Below are 15,459 nucleotides of genomic sequence, written 5' to 3'. Positions count from 1 at the left end.
TGAGGTGTTACAGTAACATTAATCTTTTTATTTTTTACCTGCCATTTAAATATTCTGCTGGTGTACTTTCTGACCTTTTCTTCTCTGGGCATATGCCTATTGTAGTATTTTTATTTTACTTTGTTGGTACACATTTGAATTGGAACCAGAGTCCCTATACTAGGTTACTACATAGAGCTAAGTATTATGATGGTTAACACTACTTGTAGACATCCTTTAGAATTATTCTGTGATAATGTGATTCTCCAGAGGACCCCTTAGTGTGAGTGCAGACTTTTAACATATTATTTGTAACTGGGTACAATGACTAAGGATTTGTTAAATATATTTGTCCTAAGTATTATATTGGTGTTGTATATGATATAGGTTGGTTTAACAGAGCCTTTTATAGGTTGTTTTGGTTATACATATGTCGAAAACTTAAATGGTCACTGTCAGATACAAAAACTTTTGATATGTTGTAAAGCATGCAAAATCAATGGGTTTTGCAATTGCTTTCATTAGAAAATTTTCGGTATGAAATACTGAAAAGCCAGTCAAACAACTGCCCCCCTCGCCTGCTTGGACACATACTAGTCCTGCTGTGTCCATGCATCATCACCTATGTCATGGACACACTTCCTTGATTGACAGCTGTGAGCGCAGGGCTCACAGCTGGAGGAAAAATCCTCCCGCTGTCAGCTTGTGTCCCGTTACTGTTAGTGAGGACAAGCTGGGAGTTGTAGCTCTGCTAATGCTAGGGGAGATGTGAGCAGACAGCATACTGAGGGAGGGGTGGAGACCTGCACAGTGAGGCCACACCCCCTCCCTTTGAGAGGAATTCAGACTAGTGAGGTAAATTAAAAGTGTAATAAAATAAATAAAGGTGCTAGATACATAAAAATTTGATGTACATGGTCAGGATTAGGTGCTGAGTAATATATTTAAAAAAAAATTTTTTTGTTGGATCTGACGGGTACGCTTTAAGTTTATCATTTGGTATACCTCGTCATAATGTGCCAATGATCTCTGAGTTTGTGTAGGACTGCAGGTAACCTTGATACACTTATAATGCAGCACAAAATAATTTCATCACTGCTTCATCATTCTGTAGCTAACACAGTGGGACCCCTATATTTGTACAGTTTCTATATGTGTACAGTTTCAGTTGCATCAGTTGAATTAGAGAAGGTTTAGACTCCATAACATAATGTACAATAAGCATTTACTGTGCATTGGTGAGCAGGTTTCTTCATTTCACAGGAGGCAAAGAACCGGCTTGATCAGCGCAATCGTTCACTGAGTTCATTAATGGAGAATCCAGATAGGATATGAAAACTTCAGGTTTATTGAAAATGCCTTTAACCCTTTAAGAACCAAGCCCATTTTAACCTTAAGGACCAGGCCAATTTTATTTTTAGCGTTTTCGTTTTTTCCTCCTCACCTTCTAAAATCCATAACTCTTTTATGTTTCCATCTACAGACCCATATAAGGGCTTGTTTTTTGCGTGACCAATTTTACTTTGTAATGGAACCTCTCATTACCATAAAATGTACAGCAAACCCAAAAAATTATTTTTTAGGGAGGGTTTTGTTTTCACACTGTACATTTTACGGTAAAAATGATATGTGTTCTTTATCCTGTGGGTCAATACGATTAAAATTATATTCATGGCTAGATACTTTTATATTTTTGTACCGCTTAAAAACATTTTTTTAAACTTTTTGTACAAAATCAGTAATCTAAATTCTCCTAAATTTTGACCACCTATAACTTTTTCATTTTTCCGTATATGGGGCGGTATGAGAGCTCATTTTTTGCGCCATCATCTGTACTTTTTTATCAATACCATAATTTGCATATATAAAACTTTTAGATAATTTTTTATACAATTTTTGGGGAATAAAATGTGACAAAAAAGCAGCATTTTATGACTTTTTAAAATGTTTTACATTTACGCCGTTCCCCATATGGGATCATTAACATTATATTTTGATAGTTTGGACATTTATGCACGCGGCGATACCAAATATGTTTATTAAAAAAATTACGCTTTTTGGGGGTAAAATGGGAAAAACAGAACATTTTCTTTTTTATTGAGGGAGGAGATTTTTCTACTTTTTTTTTTAACACTTTTTATGTCCCCATAGGGGACTATCTATAGCAATCATTTGATTATTAATACTGTTCAGTGCTATTCATAGGACATAGCACTGATCAGTATTATCGGCTATCTTCTGCTCTGGTCTGCTTGATTTCGGACCAGAGCAGGAGATGCCGGGAGACGGACGGAGGCAGGTGAGGAGACCTCCGTCCGCTATTACAGATGATCGGATCGCCGCGGAAGCGCTGCGGGCGATCCGATCATCTATTTTAACATGCGTATAGCCGCAGATGCCGTGATCTGTACTGATCACGACATCTGAGGGGTTAATGGCGGACATCCACGCGATTGCGGATGTTGGCCATTACACAGGATGTAAATGCACGTCCTGTGTGCAAAGTACCGCCAAACCAGGACGTACATTTTTGTTCGTGGTCGTTAAGGGGTTAAAACAGACGTGTTTCAGGAGGCATGTCCCTTTTTCTCTTTTTTAAGGCTTTTCAATGGGAACTAGCCTTATTCACAATGAATAAGGGACATGCGTCCCAAAACACGTCTGTTTTAAAGGCATTTTCAATAAACCTGAAGTTTTCTTATCCTATCTGGATTCGCCATTAATAAACTTAGCAAATGATTGGCCAATCAAGCCGGTCTCCTCCCTCCAATGAAATGGAGAAATCTGCTCACCATTGTCTACATCGGCCGGGGATTGTCCGAAGTCCGACCTTGGTGGATGCACCGTTGAATGCAATACCGACTTGATAGCTGTTGTGTCAATCACACAACAGAGAAAGGTGAGTGTGTCACTCTATCAATCTGCAAAATACGATTACCACCTGTACTTGCATACTGTCCCATGAGAAGCTCTGCTTCCACCTTTTGCTTTTAGATTTCCATATACTGTGCAAATAATATAAAATAATTATAATAATGATGATAATAAATTAGCATTGCCTCAGTAATGGTATGATTTTTTTTTGGTGGCTGTTTTTCTGCAATTTACAGATAAAAATGCGTCCATAAATAAAACACAGCTGTAATTGAACCTACCCTAAAACATTCTGGCTAGATTTGATCTTATTAAAGGGGTACTCCACTGGTCAGGGCTGCGGGGGTCGGCTAGGCCCCTAGTGATGTCAGGCCATGACACCTCAATGCAAGTTTATAGGGGGCGGGGGTCGTGCAAGTCTATAGGAGAGGGGGTGTGGCCTCACATCACAAGGGGGCATGGCCGACCCCCGCAGCGTGCACACAGAACTAAATGTGGAGTGCCCCTCTAAGATTGGGAGTGTTCCATCAATAACCCGGTTCACACAGACTCATAGTTTCTGATGCACTGTAAAGTGTATTTTTGATGTAGCAAATGGCTGTAATGCCTAAGCAGTGATTTCAATATTTTCACTTCAATCCCATATTGATGGCTATGTTTCAAATTCACTGTGGTAGTTTAAAGAGGATACATTCTGAAAGTTGTGCCTCCATACTGTATGTAAGTGTGGGGACTGAACCAGAGTAGGGTGGAGGTGTATCTGACAAGACTATGAGGTCTAGCAGGGACCTCCGTAGAAAAGCAAAATGGCGCCGTAAACACTGTTCACACTTTAGTTTGCACAAGGTCAGGATTTCTTTACCACTCAGAGGCACTCAAAGCTTGGAAATTTCAATATTTACATAGCACAGAAGCATACCACATCTCACATAGAGGTACAATACTATGTTACTGCAGTTGAACATGTTGGTGGCTGCGGCTGCAATACAGTCCTTTAGTGGAAACTCGCTGCATCCATGTCACTAGCAACAAGAAAAAGTAGCACATGCAGATCATATTCCAAATATCCACACGTGTGCACTGCATATGTGCAAACTCAAAAACTGCATTGTGCAAATACGGTTCTCTACGGTTCTAATTGACTCCTATGTTAAAGAAACCGTATACAGTTTTAATACGGTTTTTCACCTGGACAAAAACAGTGGTAGGCTACAGTGTTGGGTATGGGGAAAAAAGTGGCAAAACTGTACAAGTCACAAAAAGTACATAACCGGATGCATCATTTGGCATAAGGTTTTGAATGGAGAGTCAATAAATACGGTTTTCAAAATGGTTCCATACGGTTTTCAAATTGAAAACGTATACGGGAACTGTATTGCAAAAACGGGGTATGAAATGCAGCCTAAGTTTAATAGGTGCCATCCTTGATACCGCTATGCCTTTGCCCCATGGTAGATAAGAGTAGTGCAAACTGTTAGGCTACTGAAGTGTTTCCTATCCAGAGTGCCTCCAGATTTTGAAAAACTAAAACTCCCAGCATGCCAAAGGCTGTTCCTGCACGCTGGGAGTTGTATTTTTGCAACAGCTGGAGGCACTCTGGTTGAGAAACACTGATGTACGGCATCTGCTCTTTATTTCTTTACAAAATCTCATTATTGTACATTGAATACTATTACTACTGTACATTGACTACTAAATGCACCACTTTCTTATATATATATATATATATATATATATATATATATCCCCTTAAGGACTCAGGGCGTACCTGTACGTCCTGAGTCCACTCCCGTTCTATAACGGCGGGGCGGGCCCGGCCTCTAACAACGGCCGGGACCTGTGGCTAATAGCGCGCGGCACTGATCGCGGTGCCGCACGCTATTAACCCTTTAGACGCGGCATTGAAGTGAAAGCAAAACATTGCCGGTTAGTTCAGGGGGCTGTTCGGGATCGCCGCGGTGAAATCGAGGCATCCTGAACTGCTGTAAGACACGAGGAGGGTCCCTTAGCTTGCCTCCTGTTGTCCGATCGCCGAGATCCAGGCATGAGCAGTCAAGTGGCAGAATCATTGATCAATAGTTTCCTATGAGAAACCATTGAACAATGTAAGAGATCAGGGCATGCAGTTTTATAGCCACTAGAGGGGGCTATAACACTGCAAAAAAAAGTGGAAAAAAAGTGAAGATCATTTAACCCCTTCCCTAATAAAAGTTTGAATCACCCCCCTTTTCCCTTTAAAAAAAACAAAAAACACTGTAAAAAAAATAAACATATGTGGTATCTCCGCGTGCGTAAATGTCTGAATTCTAAAAATTTCGCTCAATGGCGTGCGCGCAAAAAAATTCCAAAGTCCAAAATTGCGTATTTTTGATCGCTTTTTATAGCATGAAAAAATTAATAAAAAGAGATCAAAAAGTCCGACGAATACAAAAATGGTACCACTAAAAACTTCAGATGACGGCGCAAAAAATTAGCCCCATACCGCCCCATATGCAGTAAAATAAAAAAGTTATAGGGGTCAGAAGATGACAATTTTAAATGTATACATTTTCCTGCACATAGTTATGATTTTTTCCAGAAGTACGACAAAAATCAATCATATATAAGTAGGGTATCATTTTAACCGTATGGACCTACAGAATAAAGATAAGGTGTTATTTTTACTGAAAAATGTACTACGTAGAAACGAAAGCCCCCAAAAGTTACAAAATGTTTTTTTCTTCAATTTTGTCGCACGATGATTTATTTTCCGTTTCGCCGTAGATTTTTGGGTAAAATGACTGATGTCATTACAAAGTAGAATTGGTGGTGCAAAAAATAAGCCATCATATGAATTTTTAGGTGCAAAATTGAAAGAGTTATGATTTTTTAAAGGTAATGCAAAAAAAACAAAAGTGCAAAAAACTTAAGTCCTTAAGGGGAGAATATATATATATATATATATGTGTGTGTGTGTGTGTGTGTATATATATATATATATATATATATATATATATATATATTATGTAACTTCTTTGTTATAAGACAAAAAAATATGTTGACCAAAATACTATCTGTCTAATTCTATAGAAGTCTTCAATACAAACGCTGTATCCACGCTCTGGATCCTTTTTCCTTTCATGTTTTAGTTACAGACAAAGCAGAAAGTGCCTCTAATTGTAATTCTTCATTGTGTATGATCATCGTGTGCTCTGGTACTTGAATTGTGTCCTAGTTTATATATGCTTTTAGCTGATTCAATCCCATTTTAATTAAAGCTCACAGACATGAAATACTGTATTATTGGGTTATTCGAGTCACTGTTCATCTGAAAATATTAACTGGGATTTAGTTTTTTCCCTCTTCAAACATAAACCATATGCAGTTTACAAGAAGTGCTGCTTCTTCTGTACAAAGAATATTTATTTGCAGCATTCTGTATATTTGCTTAAAGCGCAACTCTGGGTGCTATAACCTACACACAGCCTTTGTACTGTGTACAGCCTTGTTTTTACCTTATTTTTGCAGGCTTTCATCACCCCCAAAAATGCTTTTGATTACAGCCACACACAGTCGGATAGGCGTGGCATGAGGTATGCTATGCCCCGCCGCCGCCACGCCTACCCCCTGTGTCAGCGCTGGGACCGCTGTGTGATTTACACACAGGTCCTAGCGCATGTGCCCCTCAGCTCATCTATCGTGCGCACTGCTGCGTGTTATCCAGGTGAGCGCTCGCTCCCGCCGATATCTGCCTCCTCAGTGCGCCTGCGCAGTGCTAGAGGCAGAAAGTGCGCTTCTTCTCTGTCTCTAGAAAGTGCGCGTCTCCACCAGACAGAGAAAAGACAGAAAGCAGAAAAGGATAATGGTCACGTTAGAGTATATTAGTCATAAAATGTAAATATATAAATAAAGTTTTTTGTTTTTTTTTGTGGACCAATTTTTACAGTTTTTCTCCCTATTGTAGGTACCGGCCCCCTCCCCTCATACACAAGATATATATATATATATATGGCATGCAGATGTGGGGTTGGAGGCAAGCTTCCGATATGTGTCACTATCCTGTAACATTTCTTTGTTTAGTTTGCCATACAACCCCACATCGAGCACTACTCTATCCCCCCCCCCCCCCCCCTTATCTGCATTGCAGACTACAACATGGCAATTGGACTTCAATTCATGCAATGCTTTCCTCTCTGCTTTATGGAGATTGTCACACTTCATGTTGGTAGGTAACCGTTTATGCAATTCCACCAAATCCCACTCAACCAATTCCTGAAATCAATCCAGGGCCCCCGACCGGTAGGCCACAGGATAGAACCCAGGACCGGTCGGGCGAAATCCCTCCCCCACCTGGTCACAAATATTAACATTACTGTTTTGCAAACTACGCAATATAAGTAAGTTGTTCTGGTCCACAAAACCTGCACACATTATGGGGACATCTTCCCCTGGACCCAAATGTTCATTCTGATTGTCCTCTTTATCCAACTCAAAAAACATTCTCTGTAAAGTAATATTGAGAGCAAATCTATTAATGTCCAGGATTGTATTGAACAGTTGAAAATTGCATTTGGTTACAAAATTAAGTCCTTTACTAAGTAATGACAATTGGGATATAGACAAAATACTGGCAGATACATTTTAGGAACTGTCCAGAGCAGCATATGTTTGCTATGGGGATTTTCTCCTACTCTGGACAGTTCTAAAAATGGACAGAGATGTCAGCAGAGAACACTGTGTTTGTGATGTCAGCGGAAAGCACTGTATTCTAAAAATAAAAGAATTTCAGCAGCTAATAAGTACTGGAAGGATTAAGATTTTTTAATAGAAGTCATTTACAAATCTGTTTAACTTTCTGGCACCCGTTGATTTAAAAAAAAAAAAAAGTTTTCCACAGGAGTACCCCTTTAAGGCAACTAGAGTTAGGGTATATTCACACAGCGGAATTTCTGCTTGCGGAATTCCACCTCAAATTAAAGCCCATAGACTTCTATGGGATTCTGCACTCCCAGTCTCACTTCTGAATTTTCGCTTGCGGAAATTCAGAAGTGTGACTGGGAGTGCGGAATCCCATAAAAGTCTATGGGCTTTAATTTGATGAAGAATTCTGCAAACGTAAATTCCGCCATGTGAATAGACCCTTAACCCCTTAAGGACTCATGACGTTCTCATACGTCTTCATTTCAGAGTCCTAAAGGACTCATGACGTATGAGAACATCATGAGCTTTCCCGGCCCCCCTGCAGCCAGCTGGAGCAGAGCCGGTGCCCGATGCCTGCTGAAATCGTTCATGATGACCCCCCATGTCGGTGATGGCCGAAGATCGCAGCCCAGTGATCTGCGGCGGATTCCGGGTCAATCGGGTCTCCAGTGACCCGGTGACCTGGAATTAATGGCTGATCGGGAACAGCCATAGCCAGCAGGGGTGAGGTGGCACTGGTGTCACCTCACAATTGCCCTGATTCGTCGGCCGGTTTACAGGCCGACCAATCAGGGCACCTGCTGCGGATGTCACTCCCGCAACCCGCTCCGCCGGACGTGAGCGGGTGCGTGCCGATCCCCGGCATCAATGTTGGGATCGGGGCCCCAGGAGCGGCGGCGACGACGAGGGACTGACCAGTGTGCGGCGGTGTGGAGCAGAAGTTGGAGGTGATTGACAGCCTCCTGCTGTTGCTTAGCAACAGATCCCAGCATGCAAAAAGGGCATTCTGGGAGCTGTAGTTATGCAACAGCAGGAGGCAGACCACCACAACTCCCAGCATTCCCTTATGGGCATGCTGGGACTTATAGTTTTGCAACAGCTGGAGGCACATTTTTTCGATGGAAAAGTGTACCTTCAGCTGTTGTATAACTACAACTCCCATCTTGCACAATCAGCTAAAGTGCATGCTGGGAGTTATAGTGGTGCATCTGCTGGTTGCATAACTACAACTCCCAGCATGCCCGTTGGCTGTCCGTGACTGCTGAGAGTTGTAGTTTTGCAACAGCTGAAGGCACACTGGTTGTGAAACACTGAGTTTAGTGGCAAACCAGTGTGTCTCCAGCAGTTGCAAAACTACAATCCCCAGCATCCCCAGCCAAAGTAGTATGCCTCCAGCTGTTGCAGAACTACAACTCCCAGCATGCACAGTCTATCAGTGCATGCTGGGAGTTGTAGTTTTGCAACAGCTGAAGGCACACTGGTTGCAAAACACTGAGTTTGTTACCAAACTCGGTGTTTCACAACCAGTGTGCCTCCAGCTGTTGCAAAACTACAACTCCCAGCATGCACTGATAGACCGTACATGCTGGGAGTTGTAGTTTTGCAACAGCTGGATGTCCCCCCCAATGTGAATATACAAGGTACACTCACATGGGCGGAGGTTTACAGTAAGTATCCGGCTGCAAGTTTGAACTGCGGCAAATTTTCTGCCGCAGCTCAAACTGCCAGCGAGAAACTACTGTGAACCCCCGCCCGTGCGACTGTACCCTAAAAACACTACACTACACTAACACACAATAAAATAAAAAGTAAAAAACACTACATATACACTACATATACACAGCCCCCCTCCCCTCCCCAATAAAAATGAAAAACGTCTGGTACGCCACTGTTTCCAAAACGGAGCCTCCAGCTGTTGCAAAACAACTACTCCCAGTAATGCCAGACAGCCACTGACTGTCCAAGCATGCTGGGAGTTTTATAACAGCTGGAGACACCCTGTTTGGGAATCACTGGCGTAGAATACCCCTATGTCCACCCCTATGTAAGGCCCTAATGTAGGCCTCAAATGCGCATGGCATTTTCACTTTGGAGCCCTGTGGTATATCAAGGCAACAGTTTAGGGTCACATATGGGGCATCACCGTACTCGGGAGAAATTGTGTTACAAATTTTGGGGGGTATTTTCTGCTATTACCCTTTTTAAAAATGTAAGATTTTTGGGAAACCAAGCATTTTAGGTTAAAAAAAAAATTTCTTTACATATGCAAAAGTCGTGAAACACCTGTGGGGTATAAAGGTTCACATTACACCTTGTTACGTTCCCCGAGGGGTCTAGTTTCCAAAATGGTATGCCATGTGTTTTTTTTTTTGCTGTCCTGGCACCATAGGGGCTTCCTAAATGTGGCATGCCCCGAGAGCAAAATTTGCTTCCAAAACGCCAAATGTGACTCCTTCTCTTCTGAGACCTGTAGTGCGCCAGCAGAGCACTTTTCACCCCCATATGGGGTGTTTTCTGAAACGGAAGAAATTGGGCTTCAAATTTTGGGGGGTATTTTCTGCTATTACCCTTTTTAAAAATGTAAAATTTTTGGGAAACCAATTTTAGGTAAAACGTTTTTTTTATTTATTTATTTTTTACATATGCAAAAGCATATATCACCTGTGGGGTATTTAGGTTCACTTTACCCCTTGTTATGTTCCCCGAGGGGTCTAGTTTCCAAAATGGTATGCCATGTGTTTTTTTTTTTTGCTGTTCTGGCACCATAGGGGCTTCCTAAAGGTGACATGCCCCCCCAAAAACCATTTGTCGCTCCTTCCCTTCTGAGCCATCTACTGTGCCCGCCGAACAACTAACATAGACATATGAGGTATGTCTTTACTCGAGAGAAATTGGGTTTCAAATACAAGTAAAAAATTTCTCCTTTTTACCCCTTGCAAAAATTCAAAAATTGGGTCTACAAGAACATGCGAGTGTAAAAAAAAATGAAGATTTTGAATTTTCTCCTTCACTTTGCTGCTATTCCTGTTAAACACCTAAAAGGTTAAAACACTTACTGAATGTCATTTTGAATTCTTTGAGGGGTGCAGTTTTTATAATGGGGTCATTTATGGGGTATTTCTAATATGAAGGCCCTTCAAATCCACTTCAAACCTGAACTGGTCCCTGAAAAATAGGGAGTTTGAAAATTTTGTGAAAAATTTGAAAATTGCTGCTGAACTTTGAAGCCCTCTGATGTCTTCCAAAAGTAAAAACTCATAAATTTTATGATGCAAACATAAAGTAGACAGATTGTATATGTGAACCCCCAAAAAATTATTTTGAATATCCATTTTCCTTACAAGCAGAGAGCTTCAAAGTTAGAAAATGCAAAATTTTCATTTTTTTTCATCAAATTTGGGGATTTTTCACCAAGAAAGGATGCAATTTCCCACAAAAATTTACCACTATGTTAAAGTAGAATATGTCACGAAAAAACTATCTCGGAATCAGAATGATCAATAAAAGCATTCCAGAGTTATTAATGTTTAAAGTGACAGTGGTCAGAATTGCAAAAAACGTCCGAGTCCTTAAGGTGAAAAGGGCTAAGTCCTTAACCTCTTAAGGACCCATGACGTATGCATGCGTCATTACACCCTGGCTGGGTCTTAAGGACCCATGACGTATGCATACGTCATGTCTTTTCCTGGTCTCCGCCGCTCACCCGGCGGAGATCGGAAGCGGATCCCTGCTGAAATCCTTCAGCAGGGATCCAGGGCAAACGCCAAGGGGGGCCATGTAGGCCCCCCATGTCGGCGATCGCCGCAAATCGCAAGGGAAATCGCCCTTGCGATCTGCGGCGATACCGGGCTGATCGGGTCTCTGGGACCCGACCGCCCGGTAATTTCGCATGATCCCGGCAGTCACAGACAGCCAGGACCATGCTAAAGCATAGGAGCGAGGTGGCAAGCCTGCCACCTCCTCCGATCCTCTGCGATCCGTCGGTTAGTTAACCGACCAATCGCAGGGGGGTGGGGTGGTTACTTCCTCCCGTCCTGCCAGGCCCCTGGAAGTCTGTAGAGGACGGGAGGAAGACCAGAGGACGCGGCGGGGGACGGGGGAGTGCTGGGGACCGGCCCCGGTACTTAGCTCGTATCTGAAGACCCGGATCCCGGCGAGGAAGATGGCGGCGGCGGCGACAGGTGAGTAGATCTTCAGCCGCGGTCGGGCCTTTTACAGCAATGCACGTCGCCGTAAAGCGACATACATTGCTGTAATGGGACCCTGTATACTACAACTCCCAGCATGCCCAGACAGCCCTTGGCATCTGGGCATGCTGGGAGTTGCAGTTTTGCAACATCTGGAGGTCCACAGTTTTGGGACCACTGTGCCCTTCCAGATGTTGCAAAACTACATATTCTCAGCATGCCCTTACTGTCCAGGCATGCTGGGAGTTGTAGTTCTGTAACATCTGGCCCTTCAGATGTTGCAGAACTACAACTCCCAGCATGCCTGGACAGTTTTGGCATACTGGGAGTTGTAGTTTTGCAACATCTGGAAGGGCACAGATTGGGAACCACTGTATTAGTGGTCTGCAAACTGTAGTCCTCCAGATGTTGCAAACTACAACTCCAAGCATGCTGGGAGTTTTAGTTCGGCAACATCTGGCTCTAAAGATGTTGCCGAACTTCTACTCCCAGCATGCCTGAGAATGTTTGGGAGTTGTGGTTTTGCAACAACAGGAGGCACACTGGTTGGGAAACATTGTCTGTTTCCTAACTCAGTGTTTCCCAACCCGTGTGCCTCCAGCTGTTGCAAAACTATAACTACCAGCATGCACTGATAGACTGTGCATGCTGGGAGTTGTAGTTTTGCAACTGCTGGAGGTCCCCCCCTTGTAAATGTACAGGGTACATTCACATGGGCAGGGGGCTTACAGTGAGTATCAGGCTGCAAGTTTGCGATGCAGCAAATTTTGCGCGGCAGCTCAAACTCGCAGCGGGAAAATCGCTGTAACCCCCCCTGTCCGTGTGACTGTACCCTAAAAACACTACACTACACTAACACAAAATAAAATAAAAAGTAAAAAACACTACATATACACATACCCCTACACAGCCCCCCTCCCCTCCCCAATAAAAATGAAAAATGTCTGGTACGCCACTGTTTTCAAAATGGAGCCTCCAGCTGTTGCAAAACAACAACTCCCAGTATTGCCGGACAGCCGTCGACTGTCCAAGCATGCTAGGAGTTTTGCAACAGCTGGAGGCACCCTGTTTGGGAATCACTGGCGTAGAATACCCTTATGTCCACCCCTATGCAAATCCCTAATTCAGGCCTCAAATGCGCATGGCGCTCTCACTTCGGAGCCCTGTCGTATTTCAAGGCAACAGTTTAAGGTCACATATGGGGTATCGCCGTACTCGGGAGAAATTGCCTAACAAATTTTGGGGGGCTTTTTCTCCTTTCACCCCTTATGAAAATGTGAAGTTGGGGTCTACACTAGCATGTTAGTGTAAAAAAATAAATTTTTTACACTAACATGCTGGTGTTGCCCTATACTTTTCATTTTGACAAGAGGTAAACGGGAAAAAAGCCCCCCAAAATTTGTAATGCAATTTCTCCCGACTACGGAGATACCCCATATGTGGGCGCAAAGTGCTCTGAGGGCGCACAACAAGGCCCAGAAGGGAGAGTGCACCAAGTACATTTGAGGTGATTTGCACAGGGGTGGCTGATTGTTACAGCGGTTTTGACAAACGCAAAAAAAAAAACCCCACATGTGACCCCATTTCGGAAACTACACCCCTCACGGAATGTAATGAGGGGTGCAGTGAGAATTTACACCCCACTGGTGTCTGACAGATCTTTGGAACAGTGGGCTGCGCAAATAAAAAATTTTGTACAGCCCACTGTTCCAAAGATCTGACAGACACCAGTGGGGGGTAAATGCTCACTGTACCCCTTGTTACGTTCCTCAAGGGGTCTAGTTTCCAAAATGGTAAGCCATGTGGGGGTTATTTTGCTGTTCTGGCACCATTGGGGCTTCCTAAATGCGACATGCCCCCCAAGCAAAATTTGCTCTCAAAAAGCCAAATATGACTCCTTCTCTTCTGAGCATTGTAGTTCGCCCGTAGTGCGCTTCAGGTCAACTTATGGGGTACCTCCATACTCAGAAGAGATGGGGTTACACATTTTGGGGGGTATTTTCTGCTACTAACCCTTGCAAAAATGTGAAATTTGGGGGGGAAACATACATTTTTGTGAAAAAAATATTATTTTTTTTTACGTATGCAAAAGTCGTGAAACCCCTGGGGGGTATTAAGGCTCACTTTATTCCTTGTTACGTTCCTCAAGGGGTCTAGTTTCCAAAATGGTGTGGCATGTGGGTATTTTTTGCTGTCCTGGCACCATAGGGGCTTCCTAAATGCGACATGCCCCCGAGCAAAATTTGCTCTCAAAAAGCCAAATATGACTCCTTCTCTTCTGAGCATTGTAGTTCGCCCATAGTGCACTTCAGGTCAACTTATGGGGTACCTCCATACTCAGAAGAGATGGGGTTACAAATATTGGGTGGGTATTTTCTGCTATTAACCCTTGCAAAAATGTGAAATTTGGGGGGAAACACACATTTTATTGAAATTTTTTTTTACATTTTTTTACATATGCAAAAGTCGTGAAACACCTGTGGGTTATTAAGGCTCACTTTATTCCTTATTACGTTCCTCAAGGGGTATAGTTTCCAAAATGGTATGCCATGTGGTTTTTATTTCCTGTTCTGGCACCATAGGGGCTTTCTAAATGCAACATGCCCCCCAAAAACCATTTCAGAAAAATGTACTCTCCAAAATCCCCTTGTCGCTCCTTCCCTTCTGAGCCCTCTACTGTGCCCGCCGAACACTTTACATAGACATATGGTATGTGCTTACTCGAGAGAAATTGGGCTACAAATATAAGTATACATTTTCTCCTTTTACCCCTTGTAAAAATTCAAAAATTGGGTCTACAAGAACATGCGAGTGTAAAAAATGAAGATTGTGAATTTTCTCCTTCACTTTGCTGCTATTCCTGTGAAACACCTAAAGGGTTAAAATGCTGACTGAATGTCATTTTGAATACTTTGGGGGGGTGCAGTTTTTATAATGGGGTCATTTGTGGGGTATTTCTAAGATGAAGACCCTTCAAATTCACTTCAAACCTGAACTGGTCCCGTAAAAATTGTGATTTTGGAAATTTTGTGAAAAATTGGAAAATTGCTGCTGAACTTTGAAGCCCTCTGGTGTCTTCCAAAAGTAAAAACTCGTCAATTTTATGATGCAAATATAAAGTATACATATTGTATATGTGAATAAAATAATATTTGGAATATCCATTTTCATTACAAGCAGAGAGCTTCAAAGTTAGAAAAATGCAAAATTTTCAAATTTTTCATCAAATTTTGGGATTTTTCACCAAGAAAGGATGCAAGTTACAAAAAATTTTTACCACTAAGTTAAAGTAGAATATGTCACGAAAAAACAATCTCGGAATCAGATTGATAAGTAAAAGCATTCCAGAGTTATTAATGTTTAAAATGACAGTGGTCAGATGTGCAAAAAATGGCCGGGTCCTAAGGTGTAAAATGGCTGGGTCCTTAAGGGGTTAAGGGGTTAAAGGGGTTCTCCAGTGAAAAACTTTTTTTTTTTATCAACTGGTGCCAGAAAGTTAAACAGATTTGTAAATTACTTCTATTAAAAAATCTTAATCCTTCCTGTACTTATTAGCTGCTGAATACTACAGCGGAAATTCTTTTCTTTTTCAAACACAGAGCTGTCTGCTGACATCACGAGCACAGTGCTCTCTGCTAACATCTCTGTCCACTTTCGGAACTGCCTTGAACAGCATATGTTTGCTATGGGGATTTCCTTTTAATCTGGACACTTCCTAAAATGAACAGAGATGTCAGCA

The sequence above is a fragment of the Hyla sarda genome, chromosome 7 (genome assembly GCF_029499605.1).
Source record: "Hyla sarda isolate aHylSar1 chromosome 7, aHylSar1.hap1, whole genome shotgun sequence".
Classification (NCBI taxonomy): Eukaryota; Metazoa; Chordata; class Amphibia; order Anura; family Hylidae; genus Hyla; species Hyla sarda.
This window is presented reverse-complemented; position numbering follows the sequence as displayed.